The 22918-nt window shown below is 49.0% G+C and overlaps 1 long non-coding RNA gene across 1 annotated transcript in view; it reads left to right on the top strand.

Moving 5' to 3' along the window:
• The first annotated feature begins 109 nt into the window (after positions 1-109).
• The window catches only part of LOC132431516 (uncharacterized), a 75220-nt gene continuing 52411 nt past the window's right edge, over positions 110-22918 (top strand). The window contains exons 1-3 of the long non-coding RNA XR_009520767.1: positions 110-237; positions 2414-2544; positions 12910-12967. This is a non-coding gene — a long non-coding RNA (uncharacterized lncRNA). The remainder of the gene's footprint in view (positions 238-2413; positions 2545-12909; positions 12968-22918) is intronic.

Here is a 22918-nt window from a genome sequence, read left to right as displayed (position 1 = left end):
ACCAACGCTGACCTCTTGTGCACTTCCGCTTCCGGAACGGCGCGCGCGCAGCCGCAGTGGTGGGCCGGAAGCTTGCGCCCTGTGGGCTTCTAGCTCCGTTATTCTTGTCCGTTACTTCCATTTCCTCACCTCTCCCGCTTTGAGCAAAACGGTGCGGCGTTGTGTGAAGCCTGTGCTTTGTTCCGAGAGTCTAGGGAGATCTTTAGCTCCTGTCTGCCAGTCCTCGAAGTTCCCAAGGTCGCTTTCGTTCCCTGGCGGGCTTCTTCGGTAAAATCACATGCACTGCTCCTATTTCTTTAAAACTTTTTCTTCTCTTCAAGTGATGTGGATTTTCAGCTTCTTGAGGCTGGGCTTAAGTCTGTACCAGAGCAGTTGAAATGGTTAGAAACAATGTTTCTGGAACATCAGGTATCCCGCAGACCTGGGATAGAGTTAATACCACCCCCACCCCACCCCCCGCGCGTCTTTCATTCTCATAACTTGGCGCTTCCCTTTGGCCCCAGGGCCTTTGCTCAGCTATTTGCCTGCTCTGTGGCTACTGGTAAACTTATTTCTCAGGGCTCAGCTCAAACTTCACTTCCACATTAGAGTCTTCCTTAACCTCCCTGTTACTTGTTCTCAGCACCAGATACCTCTCCATCTTAGTGCCCCACTCAACTGCAATTTTGCATCTGTTTGTGTAGTATGTGTCTCCTCACCAGACTGTAAGCTCCTTGACGGCAAGGACATTGTTTTTTTTGGTTGACTCTCATAGCTCCAGCATCCATTATGCGCTTGACACATAATGAGTGCGTTATATACTTGTTGAGTGAATGAGTAGAACCTATTTTATACCGTTTTTGTGAAGATTAGATGGGATAAAACATAAGTGCTCAATAAACGTAATTTATTAATAGCACAGTTACTGAAATGGCCTTTGTGCTAGGTGCTTTTCATAAGTTTGACATACTTGCCTAATAAAGAAGCTTGTAGTACCAGAAAGAAAACACAGCTGCCCAGTTTTCTGTCTTTTGGATTTGCAGGGTGTATAGGATATTCCCCTAGAGCTGCATAAGAAAGGAAAGCCATTCACAGCTCAATTCTTCCACATTGTGGTTAGGATGTTCTTTTCCACACCGGAAGGGGGATTTTCTAGTTATCCTACTCTAATTCAAGGATGGGAAAATCAGGCTCATTAAATGGCAGAGCACATTCCCTGATGAAGGGGAGGGAAGGAGTCCATCTGACAGTTGGGACTGCCACGCTTGTGGACTAAGAGGATGCAGAGCAGCTGCTGCATGGGGAGCTTGAGTGGTGTCACCAGAGGTGAGGAGAGTGGGAGAAACGTGGCACTGGGTTTCCTTAAAACATCAAATTCAGCAAAAACAGGTCCTGGGAAGGGGAAACTTACCAGGTCCTGGGAAGGGGAAACCCAGAGAAAGGTCAATCTCAGTGAGTGAGATGGACACATGGATTAGGAGTGGAGCAGAGGGTTTTGGTGGTATATAGGTCCAGGTGTTCTGGCCAGGATAAGGAAATCCTTGGCTGTTCTTGTAGCTTCTATATACTTCCCTTTTGTACAGTTGACCTTGAGCCCTTCCTGCTTGTGCCATACCCCTTGTTTCTTTACAAGTCCCCAACTTCTGGGGATGACTGGGACCACGGCAGTAACAGAGCCCCACCCGGGGTTTGTTTTGGACATAGTGAGCTAAAGTATTTGAGTGCTAACCCTCCATTTGTTATCATATCCTAATTTAATATAATCAAATTTTATTTTAAAAAGCAACTTATATTTTCTACAATGACAAGTAACGTGATCATAGTAGAAAAAATATGACAATAAAGAGAAAAGAAATATCCATAATCCATAGATAAGCATTATTTGCATTCAGCAACATGAAATAATACTGTGTATATTCTTTGTTTTGTAATATCTTATTTTTCTGAATCCTTGCGTAATTAGCCCTTACATGAAAAAAGAACTCTCTGAGGCCAGATTTTGCTCCAGAGACTAGCCTTTACTTTAAAAATAAAATTGTTATTGAAGAATAACCTATATAAGAAAGTATACACATTATCAGTATACAACTTGATAAAATTTCACAAAGGGAACACATTACTCACACCAACAAGTAGAACATTCCTAGCACACCAGAACACCCCCTGGTGTCCCCTTCCAGACACTACCCCCTCAAGGGTAATCATTATCCTGACTTTTAGCACCATAAATTACTTTTTCCTGCATTTGAATGTTATATAAACAGAATCTCATGTAGCATGTACTCTTTTCTGTCTGCTTTCATCTGCTCACCAACATCATGTTTGTGAGATTCACCCGTATTGTTACATATTGTTGTCATCATTCATTCTCATTGTCGTATAATGTTCCATTGTGATTATACTACAATTTACTTATCCTTTCTTTTGTTGATAGGATTTAGATAATGTCCAGTTGGGACTGTTACAAATAGTGCTGTGATGTACATTCTTCTACATGATTTTTGTGAAGACAAGAGCAAACTTCTCTTGGGACTATATCTAGGAGTGAAACCGTTCGGTTATAGGGTATGTATATACTCAGCTTAAGTAGATTCTGCCAAACAGTTTTCCATAGTAGTTGTACCAGTTCCCAGTGTTCCACCTCCTTATCAATAATTGATATTTTTTGTGATTTTTCATCTTGGCCATTCTGGTGAGTACCTAGTAGGATCTCATTGTGTTTTTAATTTAGATTTCTCTGATGCCTAAATGAGGATGAGTCACTTTTCATATGTTTATAAGCCATCTCGATCTCCTCTTTTGTAAAATGCCTTTTCAAGTTCTGACCCATTTTATATTGGGTTGCCTTTCTTATTGATTTGTAGAAGTTCTTTATATATTCTGGATACTTGTCCTTCATTGGATGTGTGTATGGCAAATGTCATCTGCCTCTCTGTGGGTTGCCTTTTCATTCTTCTGTATTACAGTTGACCCTTGAACAACGTGGGGGTTAAGGCACTGATCTCCACGTAGTCAGAAATCCGAGTATAACTTGTAGTCAGCCCTCTGTGTACAGGGTTCCCCCATATCCAGGGTTCTTTTGTATTCATGGTTCCACAATCGGGGAACCAACCAACCAAGGATCAAATGGTACTGTAGTATTTACTATTGAAAAAAAAATCTACATTTGAATGGACCCGTGCAATTCAAGCCTGTGTCATTCAAGGGTCAACTGTATATTTTTCGATAAGCATTGTTTTTAATTTTAACATAGTGTAATTTATCAGGTTTCTTTCCTTTTTGGTTGGCTTGTTTGGTTTCTTATTTAAAGTTTTTTCCTTGTCAGGGTCATGAAGATGTTCTCCTCTGTTTTCTTCCAAAAACTTTATTGTTTAACTTTCACATTAGATCTGAACTCATCTGGAATTGTTTTATTATGTGGTCTGAGATTGGGATTAAGATTCATTTTTTTCCCCCATAGCGAAATTTAACTGACCCAGCATCATTTATTAAAAATGTCATACTTCCATGGGCTTCCCTGGTGGCGCAGTGGTTGGGAGTCCGCCTGCCGATGCAGGGGACGCGGGTTCGTGCCCCGGTCCGGGAGGATCCCGCATGCTGCGGAGCGGCTGGGCCCATGGGCCATGGCTGCTGGGCCTGCGCATCTGGAGCCTGTGCTCCACGGCAGGAGAGGCCGCAGCGGTGAGAGGCCCGCGTACCACACAAAACAAAGAGAAAAACAAAATGTCATACTTCCACCCATTGCATTTTATCTGGTATAGATCTATTTCTGGAATCTCTGTTTGATCTCGTTTTCTGTTCTTTAGCACTGTTTTTGTTTTTTATTTTTAATTTAAAAAATTTTGGCCGAGCCATGCAGCATGCAAGTTCTTAGTTCCCTGACCAGGGATCAAACCTGCACCCCCTGCAGTGGAAGCACAACATCCCCTTTAGCACTGTTTTAAATGGCTGTATACTATTTGATTGTCTGCAAGTGCCCTAACTTACTTAACCAATCCCCAATTACTAGGCATTTAGGTTGCTTTTAATTCAAACATATTTTCTAAGACCTATCTTCCTACTCCAAAAACAGCATCTTTTCATTAGTGAGTCTTATATACCCCTGTCCCTAGTTGGGTATGTTGTGGTTTTTGTTGTTGTTGTATTTTCAAGTACAACTGTACTGTGGGATATAAGGGAGTGAGGGCCCTTCTCTGGGGGGCTGCAAAGTGGTAGTTGCCACCCAAAGGAGAGGTCTTTTCAGGAGCCAGAGTTTCTGGGGCTGTTGGCAGAGTCACTCTCATGCACGGGAAGAACTATTTCCAGCTGCAATAGTAATCCTGGGCCTTGAAGGGCAGCAATGACACTGTGTGAACATGTATGAGAGAAGGGAGGCCGATGAACCATTCCTTATCCTGACACAATCTTCTGTCCACCTCCTCCTCCCAGGAGCCCAGCCCCCTTGTTTCCACCCCATTTTCCAAGGAAATCTTCCTTCTTTCCCCCACCCCTTGTCCTGGACCCTTGAGAGAACTCAAGTCCCAAGTAAACCGTCCTAATGAAGACGTTCAGGGAAACATTCATAACAGATGAACCCAGAAGTGTTCATTTAGCCAAGAAAAACTTAAACTCGCAGCAGAGATGATCTGGTCTAAGTGACTTGCTGCTGGCCAACAGGACAGCCGTCTCAGGTCAGAGCAAAAGCAAGAGTTAGGAAGCCATGGGTGGATCAGCCTGTCTGTGGCTTCGGGGCTGAGGAAGTTCTGGTCCCAGCTGTGGGTGAGTGTGCTCTTCCAGCCTTCCTCCCACCTCGCCCAGGAAGAGTGGGTCAGAGCCAAGAGCCACACAGATGTTCAGATGTTCGCTGTGAATGAGCAGAGGCAGCAAAAAGGCACGGGAAGGAGAGAGCTGATGGGGTAGAGACAAGGGTGGGAGGGGGCTGCGGGAGAACTGGGAGAAAGGGCTGGCAGAGCCAGTGACAGTCCTGTTTGCTTTCTCCTAATTAATGTGGTTTCCTTACAACCCTCCTGCTGATTCCAGCTGGTCAACTCAAACCATAACAACACGTGGCCTGATGGCCAGGGCCAGGAGCTGAGGCTGGGCGCCTCCCAACAAGGGTCCGGTTTCCTCTGCCCCCACTGCCCCTCCTCCCCAACTGGCTTTGTGCAGATGAGGGAAGGGACAGCACTTCAGTCAGGGTTGAGGTGACAGCCAGGGACTGCTGGTTTTGGGCTTGCCTGGCTGCTCACCTGGGTTTCCCATGACCTTTAAAAAAGGGGCAGTTCCCTGCTTGTTTGGGCTGCTGCCTCCAAACAGCTTTGAGTGGGGGTGGGTGAGGAGACCTTGACAAAGAACCCCTTGCTCAGCGGGGGCCTCTCTACCTACAGGTGTGCCCTGTTTGATGCAATGGGCCTGGAAACAATCAGGGTGTGTCCAGAGTCCTTGCTCATTCAGTGTTTTCCAGCAACTTTTCAGTGTTGTTTCTTTTCCTCACCAGGACTTTACTCTGTCCAAATTACTCATCTTATCCCCTTATTTCTTCATTGATCCATTTCGAAAGCACGTTTCAATCAAGCAGCTACTATGTGCCTTTTGTGAACAAATGATTACATGTATTGGGGGAACACTCTCCAGGGTGTTGATAAAGAAACATTTTGTAAACTAGATGATTAGCCTGGGGTTTATTTGCTTTCTCTCCCCTCCCTGCTCTTCCCTTCGAAAACTAAAAAAAAAAAACACACATCAGGAAAAGTACATAAAGTTTAAATGTACCATATAACAGATTAATTGTAAAGCAAAACTGATTCATTTCTATGCTGGATCACTACAGCATGCTGCTGCCCTGATACGGATAAGGGGGGAAAATACAAAAGAGAAGTGGGATTGGTGAGAAGCAGCTTTAGGGGCCTTCAGCACCCCAGAACCTTTCTGGAAAGTGAGGCCAGAGGCAGGAGGCCCCAAACAAAACTGCCAGAGGACAGAAAGCCTGCAGTGCCCTTTGTGTGCACTCCCCAGGCCCAGGCCAGAAGCCTCTCCAAGTGAGTGCACCCTAGTCCAGACCCCCCAGTGCTTGGCTGGATTTGCCTCACCCCAGCTTCACCCAGTGGTGGGGGCCAGTGAGACCCACTCCACTCAGTTTCCTCCCAAACCAGGCAAGCCCTGGTTGTGACTGGGCATTTCTGCAGAGGGCTGGATGACCTTTCAGAAAAGGCCTTCATGTCCCTGTCAGGCTGAGAAACTCATCAGATTTCTTTTTCCCAGCGCCTCAATTCAGTTATGGTATAAGGAGAAGGTTTTTAACCCTTTAGAACACTTTGGAATTGCTGGCACACTTTTGCTACTGGGTATAAAATGGCACCTAGGGAGATGCTGTCCCCTGCATGCACATGGGGACACCTACAAAAGCAAAAGGAAGGAGCTGCAGACTGAAAATCAGGCTCTGCTTTAACCAACTGGCGACCTGAAGTCAGATACGCACGCTCTCTGGGCCTCAGTTTCTCCATCTGTGAGGAGTTCTGTGTGGTTCTAGAATTCTGGTTCTGTGAACATTCCCATCCTTGTAACCTGGAATGGCAGAGTTCAGTCTTCAGCTCCCACCTCCCCACTCTGCTCTCTTTCAGGGTCTCAGCCACTCTTGCCCTTCAGCTTTCACCTTCAGGCTGATAAGAGCAGCATCCACAGCAGTGCTTCTGTGAGCTCCAGCCTCTGGCTCCGACTACCTACAGAAGTTTCTATTTGGTTCTTCTGAAGGAGCTTAAGTACACACCATGTCTAAGTAAGGCCACCACCACCTTCCTGATAAATGCTGTCAGCGTTGTCGGTCTCCCTCTCACTTACAGAGTCACCATTGACTGCCCTCGTCCAATTTCCAAAGTTTTCATAAGTTTCATGAATTTCAAAGTTATCTCATGATTTCCCCCTCTTCCTTATCATTTAAATTTCCACCATCTTCTAATACCTCAATTTGTCCATCGTCTTCAGTTTCCCCATCTCCAATCTACTCTACTGTCTCTGTCTGATTTTCCTAAACACCCCAATCACTTTCCTGCTCCATGGCATCTCATCGCCCACAGCTGGAGTCTGAATTTGCATTTTTAAGGAACTGGAAGACTAAAGTCTGACTAAGACTAAACTGCTGACTAAGGGGAATAAAGTCCCAACTCTGCGGCCTGACGTGAGTGACGTGACGTGCCTCCCACTACCCTTCCTACTCTTTTCCTCCCTCTTCTCCCGCACAGACTCTCAAAACCCACCCCTGCTCATTTTCCTTCCCTCCTCCACCTCCATCATGTTCCTCTTCAGGGGTGCCCTCCCTCATCTCCTAGTCGGAATCCCCCACTTCTTTCAAGGCCTGGCCCACCCCTTACCTCCTTTGTCTCTTTCTGCATTCTCTCTCTCTCTTTCCTTCCTGCCACTTCAGTGCTTGTCTGCCTTCTATCTCTGGCTCCTTAGTTACATACTATTCCACATTAACCAGGACTCTCTCAGTTTTGACAGTCATCCAGTTTGTAGAAGGACATTTGCTACCTTTTAGAACGAACCTAGGATGGGCAGGGTTCAGTGGGGCCTCCGGACACCTGGAGCCAGAGACTCAACCACCACCGGGCTCTTCCCCTCCTCCTCTTGTCTCTGTTTCTCTCTGCACTTTGCCTTTATTCCCTTGTTCTCTCCTCAGGAGACTGCCAGCAGTTCCCAGCCTTGAGGCAGGGGCTGAGTCACTAAGATTGGCAGTCCCCAGTGGAACTTGATGGAGAAGCTGCAGGAAAGGCAAAAAGAAGAGCAGTTTCCCCAAAGAAGGGAAGTACTGTTTCAAGAGAAAGAGAAAGTGCTGGACAGAAAAGTCAACAAATGGCCACCACTGTATTAGTTAGGAGTCATGTCAGCTCTTCATGGCAGAAGACTCCAAACAGCAGCGACTTCAATAAGATGGCAAAGGACTCTGAGACCCAAGCTCCTTTCAGCTGGTTGCTGTGCTATCTCTTAGTCCTAGATGATGGCTTGAGCTCCAGTCATTCTGCCCTTATGGTCTAGGGAAGAGAAAGGAGAAAGACACAAAGAATGGCCCTGGAACTCTCTGGTAATCCAGTGTTTAAGACTCTGAGCTCTCACTGCCGAGGGCCCGGATTCAATCCCTGGTTAGGGAACTAAGATGTCACAAGCTGCGCGGTGCAGCCAAAAATAAATAAATAGAAAAAAAAAATAGAATGGCCCAACCTGCCGTCCTTGAAAGACGCCTTCTGGAAGTCGTCCGTGCTTTAGCTTATATCTCTTATATTGCCAGAACTGAGTTATATAGCTACCCCTAACTGAAAAGGCTTCTGGGAAATGTCTTAATTCTGGACAGCCATGTGCACAGCTAAGAATCAGAGGTGCTGTTACACACTAAGGAAGAAGGAAAGAATGGATGTTGGAGGACAGTAGATGTGCCATGACCCTAATCCATGAGGTGCTTTGAGGGGGCATTTCCCGCTAATGGGGACATAGTGCTATCAAGGTGGCCTGCTCCGTTTGTGGACAGCCCAAACATGCCCCTCTGTGACTTATACCTGCTGGTCCTTGCTCTGCCGTCTGACCCTTTTCTACACCATTGTGTTTAAATGGTTGGAAGACAACACTGGCACCCAAGTCTTTGGTCTGATCATCCTTAACTTCTATCTTTCTCTCATAAGTTCCAGACCTCAGTGCCCTGGTGTGCAGCTGGGGCTGGTCAGTATCCTCCTTAAAATGTGATGCTCTAAGCTGGGCCCAGTGTCCCAGATGTTGTATGACCAGTACAGGATATAATTTGGGCTCTTGGCACCCCCATTTCAACACCCTACGTCTGTTAAGGTCCCCAGATTGAGAGAGAATGTGCCTGGCCCAATGGGCTTGTCCTCTAACCTCACACTCATCCTGCTGCTAAAGAGCGCACACTCTGTAATCTGCTCCTCTTCCAGACTGACCCCAAAGCAGGACTTTGCAAGCATCTATGCCAATTGCCATCTTGCTCTTGCGGGCCCTTCATTTAATATCTTGACTGTCAGCTGGTGGATCTGTTTTCCCTTCCGACTTCTGTGAGCATCAGGGGCCATGCCCTCTTCATCTTCCATGTGCCCCATGCAGCTGTTTATTTTTTGTCTTCCTTTGGGTAAATTTATTTCCCTAAGTAAGGTGCCAGATCTCTCAGAGCAATGGAAACCCACACCCTGGATTCAGAGTATGTCACAGATTGGGCTCCTGAGAAGTAGACTCGGAGGCAGAGGTTAGCATGCAGTGGGTGTTCTAGGAGAGCTCCAGGATCGGAGTCTGCTAAAGGGAAGGAAGGGGGATCGGGAAGAGGGAGGGGTCAGGCTGCAGTGGGGCTCAGTGAGCTGCCGCAGCCTCTCACAGGGAGTTCTGATGCTAGGATGATCCTTCAGGGTTGACTCAAGCAGGGACAGGAGGGTCAGATCTTTATATCCACATGACAATCAGCCATCGGATGTGGGCAGGTCACCCCCACTTCAGCCAGGCAGTCTCCACAGGGGTTGGCCGCTCAGGCCTTCTGCCTGCAGCACACTCAGCAACTGGAAAAATACGCCCTTTATTCCTGAAGTGGGGGTCTGAACAGTGCCTCATGGAGTCTGCCACAGAGTGGAAGACCTGGGGGCTCTAAGTTGCCACTAACCAGCTGGGTCAGCTGGGGCCAGTCCGTTCACCTCACTGAGCCTCAGTTTCTCCTCTTGTACAAAATGATGTCTGGGGAGTCACCAGGTGCGATGGGCTGAGAGTGATCGGAGTTGGTAGGAGCTCTGTTCAAAGCCTGATCTGAATCCAGAGGCGATCCTCAGGTCCCACGTAAATCCCTGACCTTATCTTTGTTGCTGTGGACATTATCAGAGGGTCAGGGAATCACTTGGGTCCCAGGCCAGGGATGGGCATCTAGGTGAGAAGGGGGCTACTTTAAGGAACAGCTGGCAGGGGCCCCTGGGGAGCTCTACTATTTGGAATGATTTTCCTCAGAGTCCTGGAGAGGACTGGTAGGGTGGTGGGCAAAAGCCACACAGTGGTTGTCAGAGACTGAATGTTTGTGTGCCCCCCACCCCACATGTGTGCCCTAACCCCCAGTGTGATTGTATTAGGAGGATAGGCCTTTGGGAGCTGATTAGATTTAGATGAGTCCTGAGGGTGAAGCCCCAGCGATGGGATTAGTGGCTTTATAAGAAGAGGAGGAGACACCAGAGCTTCCTCCGTCTGCCTTGTGAGGCTACTGTGAGAGCAGGACCATCTGCAACCAGGAAGTGGACCCTCACCAAGAACCAAATCTGTTGGCACCTGGATCTTGGACTGCCCAGCCTCCAGAACCGTGAGAACTAAATGTCTGGTTTTTAAGCCACACAGCAGTATACAGTATTTTGCCACAGCAACCCACACTGAGTAGGACAGTGGTAGTGGGTCGCGGGGGGGCGACGGCTGAGAAAGCCTGGGGAGTCACTGCTGATAGGAGAGTCAGGAGACCTGGGTCTCAGCGCTGGGTCCACTACTGACTGGCTGTGGGACCTGGGGCGTGTCCCTGAGCTGCTCTGGACTCCAGTGACCTCACTGGAGAGTGAAAGGTGGAGTGTGGGTCTCTGAGGTCATATCTGACTTGATGGCCCCATCCTTCTAGAGATGAAGTACATCCTTTGCACCTCCGTCCTGGGGCTACGATGGGTCGGGGGAGAGGCTGGGAGCCAGGGGAGCTAAGCTTCCTCCTCTCTTCCTTCATGTTGGCCCTGCTGTCCCTACAGAAGCCACTGCAGGCCCCTCAGGAAGCCTGCCCTTGGGTGGAGGGGAATGGAGTGAGGTTGGAAGGTGCTGTGGGCAGTGAGAAGACTGCAGGGCCAGGAAAGGGCAGTCACAGCATCCCCTCAGCACTGTCCTTCCGGGCTGGTGGCAGTCTCTGGGTGAGCTTTGGATCTGACAGTTTCTGGGTGAATTGATTAAAGTTAAGGATATTAATAATAAAAGAATGTAAACTAGATTTTCTCAGTGACACGGGTCTCATGACCACGTGGTATGTGCTCTACGCACAGCTCGTGTGTGTGTGTGTGTGTGTGTGTGTGTGTGTGTGTGTGTGTGTGTGTTTGTGGGGAGGGGGGAATGTCTGTCATGTTTGGAAAAATGCCACCTTTTCCCTTTTCTCAGTTTCCTTTTGACCCCTGAGAAAGATTTTCGGTTGTATTTATCACCACAAGCTACCAAGCCTTGGAGCATGAGAACCCAGGCGAGGAAGTGGAGCCAGCCTTTGCTCAGTCCTGTGGGTGGTTGGAAGGTACCCGGGCACAGGGTGAGGGAGGAGGCCTTCTTTGCTCTCCCCTATCTAGCCCATCTGACCTTTCCCTCCTCTCTGAGAAGCTGCATGTGGGCTTGAGTGGAGGCCAGGGGACGGATGGGATGCTCTTAGGGGGGCATCTAGTTCAAGACTTCCAGGCCAGGTTGGTCCTGGGATCTCTATGGGGACCATACGACAAGCCCAGCTGCCCCTGTCCCTGAAGGCCTGTGCATGTCACCTGCCTCAGGCCTCCAGGCTCCCAGATCTGAGGGTCTCTGACCAGTGGACTCACCCCTTGTTCTCACACCAGTCCTGGGAGGCAGGAAAGGGCAAGCAGAGGAAGTTCTTCTTTCTGGAATGACCTCCCAGCTCAAGAGAGGACTAGTGACTTGCCCAAAGTGACACAGCAAGTTAGAGAAAGAGTCCTAGTCAATCAAGTGACCCTACATCTAGAAATAGAGACATTGTGTCAATATTTGCTCTATCTTGCTGGGAGAGGGGAGGGGCTGGAAAAATTCTTTTTGGCTGGTCAGGTAGTCCTGTGGGGCAGAATATTCCTTGTGGTTGTTCCCATGGTCACCTAAGAAGTGCCTGCTTTGCCCTTTCCCCCTCTTCCCCCCAAATCTGCCCTGGGAGCTGGTGGAGGGAGGGAGCAGAATCCAGGAAGGAGGGAGGGAGAAGCCAGGATGGAGAAGGCAGAAAGGGAGGAAAGGGCTTGGGGACAGAGGGAGCTGGAGAATGAGCAAACAAACAATGTCCTAGAAAACAGCTTGCTTCCCCTTTCCAGGCTCCCTGCCTGCCTGCCTTCCCCACTGGAGATGGTAATTTAGAATAACGAGTCATAATTTGATTACATTCTCTTCCAGTCTCAAAGGGTAAACAAGGATCTCCCGTGGAAGGAAGGGACACGCGGCTTAGGCTGTGGCACACTCCCTGGGGCCTAGACAGGGGTTACCCCTCCTCCTGGGTACGCCTGAAACACGTATTTGAGTGGCTTCAACCCCCACATTTTCTATCAGGGTTTACATTCTCCGTCTGTCTCCTGGCCCCTTCTTCCCCTCTTCCTCTTGGCCCTCCCCAGTAATGTCCTCACCCTGAAGCCTGCATACCGTGTAAATATTTAAACCCATCTATTATTTCCTGTTTATTAACAGTGTAAATGCTGAGTTCATTTATTGTGCATCTGTCTCCCTGTACCATCTCAGAAGGAAAGGCCTGAAGGCAGGGCCTGTGTCCACCCTTCCCTGGAACAGCCTTGCTCAGGCCTGTGGTCAGCTGTATCACCAATTCTGGCTGTGGTTTCACTTTCTCCACATTTAAAAAACTGTGGTAAAATATGCATAATGTACAATTTCTCATCCTAACCATTTTTTAAAAAATTTATTTGGCTGCTCCGGGTCTTACTTGCGGCATGCAAGATCTTCATTGCCATATGCGGGATCTAGTTCTCTGACCAGGGATCGAACCAGGATCCCCTGCATTGGGAGCACGAAGTCTTAACCACTGGACCACCAGGGGAGTCCCCATCCTAACCATTTTTTAAGTGTACAGCTCAGCTGTGTAAAATACATTCGTAATGTGCAACTTTCACCACCATCCTTCCCAGAACTGCCTTCGTCTTGTAAAGCTGAAACTCTGTACGCATCAAACACTAACTGCCCATCCCCCTCTCTCCCCAGCCCCTGGCAGCCACCATTCTACTTTCTGTCTCTCTGATGTTGACTTCAAGTACCTCATGTAAGTGGAATCATACAACATTTGTCTTATTTCACTTAGTATAACGTCCTCAATGTGCATCCGTATTGTAGCATATTGCAGAATTTTCTTCCTTTTTAAGGCTGAATGATATTCCGTTGTATGTATAGACCACATTTTGCTTAGCCATTCTTCTATCGACGGACACTTGGGTTACTTCCAAGTAACCCAAGGTGCTCTTGTGAATAATACTGCTTTGAGCATGGGTGTACAAATTAGCTTTTATTATTTTTTTTTACAATAAAAGTTACCTATTCCTGATTGCTTACTATGTGCTCAGAACCGTGTAGACCTAATCACTTAGTTATCACAGGTACCTCCCAGGTGGCAAATATTCTCTCCACGAGGCTCTGAGAAGCCAAGTAATTTGCCCAAGGCGAGGAAAGGGGAGTGAGAGGACCAGCATCTCTGTGTGCTCCAGCCATGACATTTTATTGCATCGTGTTGATGATGGACTTGAAGAAGGAGGCCAGGGTACATTACCTGCCCTGCACCCCCCAGAAAGGGCAGACACTTTCCCTGACCCTCTGCTCAGTTTGAGAATCCATCCTCCTGTCCGTATGATTCTGTCAGGCAGGGGTCTCCCCCCGGGCTGCACATCTTTTTTTTTTTTTTTTATTCAAACATAGCTCTGCCAAATAGGCTGTCCAACTGTCTACTCTATCCACTTTTAGCAACTTGAATTTTAATTAAAAAATAAAAGTTTCAATGTTATATAAAAAAAAAGAATCACGTGTGGAGATTTAAAAGCAGACGGCCCCTAGGGCCGGAGCCCAGGCATCAGTCGTTTTTATTTTTTATTAAAATTTTTTGGCTACACCGCAGGGCTTAGCAGGATCTTAGTTCCCCTACCAGGGATCGAACCTCGGCCCATGCTTTGAAAGTACCAAGTCCTAACTACTGGACCGCCGGGGAAGTTCCCAGGCATCAGTCGTTTTTTTTTTTTAATTAAAAAAAATTTTTTTTATGGTATAATTGACGTATAACACTATATTAGTTTCGGGTGTACAACATAATGATTTGATATTTGTATACATTGTGAAATGATCGCCGCAATATGCCTAGTTAACATCCATCTCCACAGATAGTTACAAAAATTTTTTTTCTTGTAATGAAGACTTTTAAGATCTGTTCTCTTAGCAACTTTCAAATACCTAGGCATCAGTATTTTAAAACCGCCCCCCCCACCACATGCTTCTTGGTGCTCCCAGGGTTGAGAAGCACTGGGTTAGAAGATAGGAGAGGAAGGGGACAGAAGTATTGACACCCTCCCCCCACCATTCAGCCTCTTTGTCTTCCCCTGCGGCCCCGCCCACCCACCCAAGTCCAATGGCTCAGAACCCCTGAGATGCCTCCTCCTCTGCCTCCAGAAATTCTGTTTAGTGTGTGTGTGCCTCACAGACAGGATAGCCTGGATACAGGGCCCTGCAGGGCCCCAGATGGACCTATAAAGCCCATCCAGACCCCAGAATGAAAACAGTTGCTGACACTCTGCAGGCTGCTGGCATTTTTGTCACCTCCCATGGTGGGTGGGGGCGAGGGTGGTGAAGTGGAGGGCAGGGGTCAGTACATCATTAGAAGGGTGGGGAATGGAGGGAGTGGGGAGTACGGGGCCCCACAGGGCAGGGCCAGGGAAGTCATCATCCATTCCTGCCCCCAGCCCTTTCACCATGGCTGTAGCACATCTCCCTTTGGTGTCCCTGCAGCAAGACCCACCTGTCCCCCCAGTCTCCCTGAGCTCCTGTTAAATCCAGGGTGGTGTCCGGGGCCCGGAGAATTTCTGGGTTGGGCTCTGCCCTAAGGTGTCCAGCCTCAGGGGCTGCTTGGTGGGGGCATATTGGGGTGAGGGGGATCTGTCAGCCTGTCCTGGATTTCTTCTTTTGAGCCAAGAACCCCAAGGTCCATGTGGGAGTAGCAGTTGGCCAGCTCAGTTCCCACAACAACGTGGAGGATGGGGGCAGGGGCACAGCAGAAGGAGGGCTGCCTTGGGCACTAGAACACTTGGGCCTGGCCGCTGCCATGCTTCATGACCTTGGGCAGTCAGTTCTCTTCCCTGGGTTTCAGCACCTCCATCTGCATTATAAAGGGGTTGGCCCAGATCCTTGGTTCTCAAACTCATTGCACATTGGAATCCTTTGGGGGAGGCTTGAAAACTACCCTTGACTAGATTTCATCCTCAGAGACACTGATTTAATTCGTATAGGTTGTGGTCTGAGCATTGGGATTTTTAGAAAATCCTCAGGGGATTCTAATTTATAGCCAAGTTTGAGAACCATTGTTCTAGATAACTGCTTCCTGACCACAGCCCCATCATGGCATCCATAGAACAAGGTAGTATTTGTTCTCTGTTACCAGAGGTGATCACAGAGGGTGCTCCAGCTGCCCACGTGCCTGGCTGTCCCTAAGGACTGCAGGGCTCAGTGTCTCTGTATCAACAAGAAGCTCTTGTGTCCTTCCAGCTGAAGTTTATTGCCTCATTGGTCCTCCAGTCGAGGCATACATGATATTCGTGCTGAAGTCCCAGGCACTTTACAAAGTTATAGGTTACACGTGGGGCATCTTCTTGCAGCATCAATTTCCTAGAAGGTATTAGGAGAAAAATTATGATTCACCTTGTAAGTAACTTAAGACATTAAAAAAAAATACAGGTTCAAGAGGGAGGGGATATAGGTATACTTATAGCTGATTCACTTTATCGTACAGCAGAAACTAACACAACATTGTAAAGCAATTATAATCCAATAAAGATGTAAAAAAATAAAATAACACAATATAATAACAGATATGTATGACTATATCCTGGAGTAGAATGCAAAGCTCACATATATTTGAAGCTAAAAGATCAGATGTCAAAAGAATTTGACTATTGTGTCAGGAGGCATGGGGGCGCTGTACTCCCTGACTTGGATGACAGTTTGAGGAAAACACTGGAGAAGCCTTGAGTCAGTCTGTGCATTGGTACATGGATCAGAGGCGAGGAGAAGCATTAACTTCTGACAGTTCAGGAAGGCTATCTGGAGGAGGTAGAATTTCAGGGAGGTTCTTGGGGAAAGAGGAGGAAGAAAGGAACTGGTTGGAAGAAGGGCATGGCAGGGGCTCTGTAGAGCTTGCAGCAGGAATATAAGCTCAGATAATGCCTTTCTTGCCCTTGGCCTATGAATTTAAAAAATTCCCCAAAGATCCCTCCAATACACACTCCTACCCTAGTCCACACCCTTGAGGCTGACCTGGCCCTCAGACCGCCTGCCTGGAGTAGCTGGCGCAAGATTGCAACACCAAAGCCCTCTCTCCCTTGCCTGGCTTCAGTGGCTGCTGCTGAGTCATATTGCAGAGGTAGCTGCTGACCACCCAGGCAGGAGAGCAGCCCAGTTGCCCCAGTGTCCTGCTATTTCCTCCTACCTATTCGCTCTAGTCCCCAGGCCTGACAGAAGCCCTCGGTGCTGCAGGGTCGAGAAAAGACTTGGGGAAGGAGAAACTGAGTCTCCTCTGTTTCTCCTGTGAAGTCTGCCTGGCAGACTGCCCCCCCCCCCCCCCCCCAGTGGCTGCCGAGAGATTGGGCACAGCCCAGAGAGACGGTGAGAGGGACACTCTTCCCAGTGGTGAGGGTGGGTGCTGCAGGGCCTGAGCCCTAGGTCCTCCGTCCAGTAGCCTGGCTATCAGAGAAGGGGTCATGAGCCCCAGATGCCACCAGCTTCTTAGCAAAGGGGCTGCTCTTTCTCCTTGGCAACTGGGCCAATAATGCCCTGGGGCACTGAGCATCCTCTCCAGGCATGAGGACTGACCCTTGCTTCTGTTCATCCCACCTCAGGGAGGTAGTGCGGCGTACTTGTTGACAACATGGACTATTTGTAACTTCGCTGTTTATTCACCATTGTATCCTAGGTGCCCAGACCGTGCCTGGCACATAGTAGGTGTTCAGTAAGTATTTATAGTATAAGCAAAAGGAGCCTGACTCTGGATTTGAATCCCCTTGGTAGATACCGTGGGACTTCTCTGTGCTTTACTTGCTTCATTCTGTAAAATGAGGACAGTAATAGAATCTACTTCATAGGATTAATATGTAAAAAGCCTTGAGACAGTGCCCAGTATATGCTAAACACTCAATAAGTGTTTGCTGTCATCTTAAATCTCTCACCTTATTTCCAGTCTCTCCTCCCCCATGAAAGGCTCTCTTTGCTCTCCTCTGAGCCCCTGCTGGAGTTACGGTCGATAGCAATGGGGACCAGCTGGACCTGGCATTAGCCACCTTTGGGGCCTAGGACAGCGTCCAGACCAGCCATGTGTGGGGTTCTCTTCCTTTCTCTTCCCTTAACATGCCTGTGGGTGAAACATGGTTCAAACACACATAGACAGGATCCTGCTTTGTGTGAAGGGCAGCAGGGGCCCGCAGACCATGAGGCTGACCATCAAGGCCCAGGGTTCCCCCCTAGCATGTCACGCCCTTGCTTACTGCCCCTCCGTGGTTCTCTGTCTCCTGCAGCATAAATCCAGGACCCTGCAGGGGCCCGAGTGGCTCCCAGCCCTCTGCTTCCCTCCCCTCTCCATCTTGCCTGTGGTTGATACTCTTCGGCTCCGCAAGCCGGTCACCCCAGACGACCTACCCTCCCCAGCTGGCCTGCAGTCTCCCAAAATATAAAGCATATGCTCTCCAGAGAGAGGCTGGCCTGGCCGCCACACAAATGCGATGGCCTCAGCGCTGCCTGGAAAGCTCATCCCCTTCCCTGCTCCCCCTGACCTCATTTATTACTTTTTTCAAAGTTCAGCTCGAACATTAACTAACTCCTTTAAGTAGCCTTGACTGACTTCTGCATCCATCGGGCTCCCATATGTCCTTCCCAGTGTCTAACCGATAAGGACCCTCAGTGTACTTCCTTGTTCAGGCACCGCTTTTCCCCAATGGATGGGTAACTTCTGAGTGGGCCAGCGTCCCTGGTGCCTAACACAGGGCTTCCAGTGTAGTGAGCTCGGGGAAAACTTATGGGAGAAGAATGAATGGATTTCTTGGGGTGTGTATTTACTGGTACACATCAAAGCTGAGGGTTGTTGTACCCCGGGAGGGTGTAGGGCCCCTCTGGTGGGCTGGGACACACTTGGGAGCACGGGTGGTTAGTGGGAGGGGTCAGGCCACTCTGGGCTGGGATTAGCAGTCTGGGAGCTGGAAAGCCCAACCTTCTTGTCTCTTGCCTGTTTCCTGGTGGCCTTGCTGGGGCCTCTGCCTGCCAGGCAGGGATTTGGGATCAGATCGACATTTGTCTCTCTTCAGGAGCTGTGTTGTTCCCACCTTTAATCTCTGGCATGGGTGGCCGCTCCAAGCTGTAGCCATGAGGGACCCCCAAACGTAGTCTTCTGCCCTTAGGGCTGTCAGCTCAGTTGCGAGTCAGAAGATGCTGAACACCTTGGAAGGTGATTGTGTCCAGCCCCCCACCCTCCAAGCAGGCCTGGACCGAGAGTGGTCCTCCCTTTCCTGGAAAAATCTCTGCAGAGGGAGATTCTATAAGGCAGCGGTCCCCCACCTTTTTGGCACCAGTTTTGTGGAAGACAATTTTTCCACAGACGGGGGTGGGTGGGGTGCTGGGGGTGGTTCAGGCAGTAATGAGAGCGATGGGGAGCTGCAGATGAAGCTTCGCTGGCTCTCCCACCGCTCACCTCCTGCTGTGCAGCCCCGCTCCTAACAGGCCGCGGACCACTCCGCAGCCCCGGGGATTGGAGACCCCTGCTATAAGGCCTTTTCTCCACCTCTCAGCCCCAGGCTCTGGCTGGGCTGAGCCCTTCCATCTCGTTTGTGCTGTGGCCAGGCCAGGCTCTCTCTGGAGAGCATATGCTTTATACTGTGGTCATGTGAGATAAAGTTGGGAACATATGCTCTGGGTTCACACTGTGTTCAAATCCCAGCTTTGACACTTGTTTGCAGTGATGTTGGCCAAGTTCCTTCATCGCTCCATGCCTCAGTTTCCTTATCGGTACAATAGGGATAATACAGGGTTGTTGCTAGTTGGTAAGGTTGTTGTGAAGATTAAATGAGGTAACACATGAAAAGCTTTTAGAGGAGCACCTGGCAGGTAGTAAAATGCTCAGTTAACGTGAGCTGTTATTATTATACAGCAGCTGCTTTCCTGCTCCAGATCTGCCCCAAGTTCCACCCTCCCTGTCTATCTTTCCACATCCACACACTTACCTTACCAAACCAATTCAGACAGACATTTCCTAGCCGTGCTCTATGTGTGAGGTCTGAGCTGTCCTGTGCTAGGCATTGAGGGAGGAACAGATGTGATAATTTGGAGTTCCTGCCCTTAGGATGCTGTGAATCCCCTGGACAAATGACGTGGTGTGCATGGCAAGCACCTATGAGGCTGGAGATAAAGGATGAATAAGACAAGTTTCTGCCCACAAGAAACTCACAGTCCAGACAGGAGGCTGGTTTGGAAACAGACCTGGCAGAAAAACGAAAGGGCCATTTAATACAGAAGCTGCTGCCACTTTTTCTGCTTTCTAGGAATGTACTGTGTTTCGTCTTGAGGAAGTGGTTCTTTTGTGGGGAAGATACAGCAATGGGCCCTTTGGGAGAGACAGGCCTGGCCTTGAATAGGTGAAGATGAGGTCAAGAGAGAAAGTTTTGCATATTACAAGATGTTGAGGAAACTGGCATGTCTGAGGCAGCTGGGCAGAGAGAGGTGCGGGTAGGGCCCTCTAAAGAGGGCCAGTTGGTGAGGACCAGCAAAGACATCTCTAGGCAGAATGAAGTCTCATCTTTTATTTATTTATTATTTATTTATTTATTTTATTTTATTTTTTGCGTTATGCGGGCCTCTCACTGTTGTGGCCTCTCCCATTGCGGAGCACAGGCTCCGGACGCGCAGGCTCAGCGGCCATGGCTCACGGGCCCAGCCGCTCCACGGCATGTGGGATCTTCCCGGACCGGGGCACGAACCCACGTCCCCTTCATCGGCAGGCGGACTCTCAACCACTGCGCCACCAGGGAAGCCCCTATTTTTTATTTTGGCTGTGTCATGAGGCTTGTGGGATCTCAGTTCCCCAACCAGGGATTGAACCCAGGCCATGGCAGTGAAAGCACCGAATCCTAACCACAGGACCACCAGGGAACTCCCAATGAAGTTTCACCTTGATTTTAAAAAATTATTATTTTTTTCTTAGTAAGTAATATATTTGCATATATCAAAATTTTAAATGTACGAAGGTGTAAACAATGAAAAGTCTCCCTCTGCCTTGCCCCCAGCCACGAAGGTGACCACCAGTTTCTTATGTGGCTTCCCAGAGATAGTCTATGCACATACAGCAAATGTATATAAATCTATGGTCCTTTCCCTTTCTTTCACAAATGTGTCCTTCACAGTATCCTGCACCCAGCTTGGTATTTACTTAGTGATCCTTCTCTGGGCAGCAGGGGCTTTTGCATTATTATTATTTTTTTACAGCTGCACAGTGTTCCATTGTGTGTGTACTGGGGCTTATTTACCCAGATGCCCATTGTTTCACCTCAATGTTGAAGGTGCTTCCCGCTCTGTGCTGTATTTTTCCACCGTACACTTGAACCTTCACTTAAGTCTGCCACATAGATGTAGGCCTGGTGAAGCTTAGGAGCAGCTCACCAAATGTCAGAGAGCTTCATGAGGAAAGACTTGGGAGAAGCCCCCCATCCCCCAGCCCTCAGAGATTCGGGGAAGGGCTCTGCGAGTGGGGCTCAAGCCTTGCATTGGATGTTACAGGAAAGGGTAAGTCAAAGAGGTCCATGGTCAAGGAGTCATCAGATTTGCGATGCCCAGGTTACAAATAACAGCAACATATTGTGCATAATTAGAAACGCAGACAAATATGGTGGTGCCAGCAGAACTCCAGCCAGAGCCGGAAGGGACCCCAGAGACCACTGGGCACTCCTACCTCATAGTCGTAATAATACACACAGTTAACAGTTATGAGCCAGGCAGCATCCTGAGTGCTTTATATCGATCCACCTGTTTGCTCCTCACACTAACATTTGAGGGGGATGCTACCACTACCCCCACGTCAGTTAAAGATGTTGAAACACAAAGAGGACACATAATTTTCCCAGGTTCACAGAGCAGCTGGGTGAAGAGCTGGGAATCAAAACCCAGGAGTCTGGAGTTTCTGGTCTGGAACCTATGCTCTGAACCTTGCCATGTCCCCCCGCTTCACAGGTGAGGAGACGGAGTCCAGAGGGGCAGTCACACAGCAGGTTGATGGCAGAACCGGGGTGCTAGAAGCCAGGACCCCATTTAGGACCCTCCCTCCAGCACACTGCCTCAGTTTGCCCGATGAGCCCAGAGTGGGGCGGGGTGGTGTAGGGGGAGGGGCCAGCAGGGGTGTGGCTCTGGGGGTGGGGGAGGCGAAGACGAAGGCTGTGGTTAGCTCTGGGTGGCGGTGGTGGTGGTGGTGGGGACAGCCTGGTGCCTGGGGACATGCTGGACGCCTGACATTACAGGTTGGTCTGGGCTGTGTCCTAAAGACATGTACTGTCGACTCAAGAGATCTGTCTGACTCTTGGTGCTCTTCCAGCTGTGGTTTGTCCACAGAAAGTGGCCCAAACGAACTCCTTGCCCTGTCCCCAAGCCCACCAGGTCTCTCCCTCCACCTGTCATCAAAAGCATGGCTTTACCGCATGAGCAGGACCCACCATGTTTTGGGGTGGGAGGCATTTACTCAAGAAAACAAAGACACCACATGCAGGTTAGAGCTGTGTATGCAGTGAGGACTCCATGAATGTTCTTGGTGGTCCCTTGTCAAGGTCTCATGGAAGCGATTTGGAGATCAAGGGTGATGGCTTCAGGACTCTGACTTCTTCCAGGATGGGGCACTTTCAACAACTGTCCCAGTTAGACTAGGGAGCACCCTACCTTGCTATGCGTCGACCCCCAGTCACAGCCCAGGTGTCTGTCTGCCTCAGCACTGAGTCCACTGGTGGGTCTTTCTCAGATCGAGACATCAAGCCCCCTCCAGCTGAAGACTGGGAGCAGGGCAGTGTCCTCCCTGCTTCCACCACACTCTGCGTGCCCTCCCATGGCTCTGCTCCTGTTGGCCTCGCCCAGGCACTGTGAGCACCTCGAGGGCATCTCAGCCTCCCAGTCCCTGGTACAGTGCCTGGTACTTGGTAGGCACCTATTAAAGCCTGTGGCACAGAGGAGTGAGCCCACCAGCCCACCAGGCTGTCTTGGAGGAACGCCGTATCCTCGTCTCTTCTTTAAGTCTGGCCCTCGCTGAGTACCCCCTTCCTGGGAGCTTGTAGTTCTATCCAGCCTGCTTTTTTTTTTTTTTAAAGCAGCTTTCTTGAGGTGTAATTCACATACCATACAATTCACCCACTTAAAGTGAGAATTCAATGGTTTAGTCTAGTCACAGAGTTGTGCAACCATCCCCACAGTCAGTTTTACAACATTTTCATCACTAGCCTGCCTCTCTTTTGGCTGCACCCATCCTCCTCAGCTTTCAAATACCCACAGTCTTCCACAATTAAAAAAAAAAAGTCTCCCTTGACCCTGCTCTGCACTCTCCGGCCATTGTGCAATATGTTTCCCTCTTTCTGTGACTAAACCTGAATGAGTGGTTCACACCCTCTGCCTTCATTTTCTCAGATTCAATAAACATTTTTTAAAAAGCATCTACAAGGTACTATGCCAGAAGTTTTCATATACATCATCTCATTTAATCCTCATAAACATTTTGTGAGCTGGGAATTATCTCTATTTTAAATGTGAGAAATCCAAGGCAGAGAGGAAGTGACTTGCCCAAGGGGCTTGGCCGGGATCTGGTTCCAGGTCCATGTGAATCCAGAGTTGGTGCTTTGCTCTACTGCCTGTGGTCAAGTCCAGCTGCACAGTCCAACTGCTGACCTTCTCACGCATCACATGGGCTGGGCGCTCTGCACATCCTACCACCCCTCAGATGACCTTGCTGTGCCAA

Source organism: Delphinus delphis, chromosome 10 (assembly GCF_949987515.2).
Source record: "Delphinus delphis chromosome 10, mDelDel1.2, whole genome shotgun sequence".
In the NCBI taxonomy this organism is placed as follows: Eukaryota; Metazoa; Chordata; class Mammalia; order Artiodactyla; family Delphinidae; genus Delphinus; species Delphinus delphis.
This window is presented reverse-complemented; position numbering and strand designations above follow the sequence as displayed.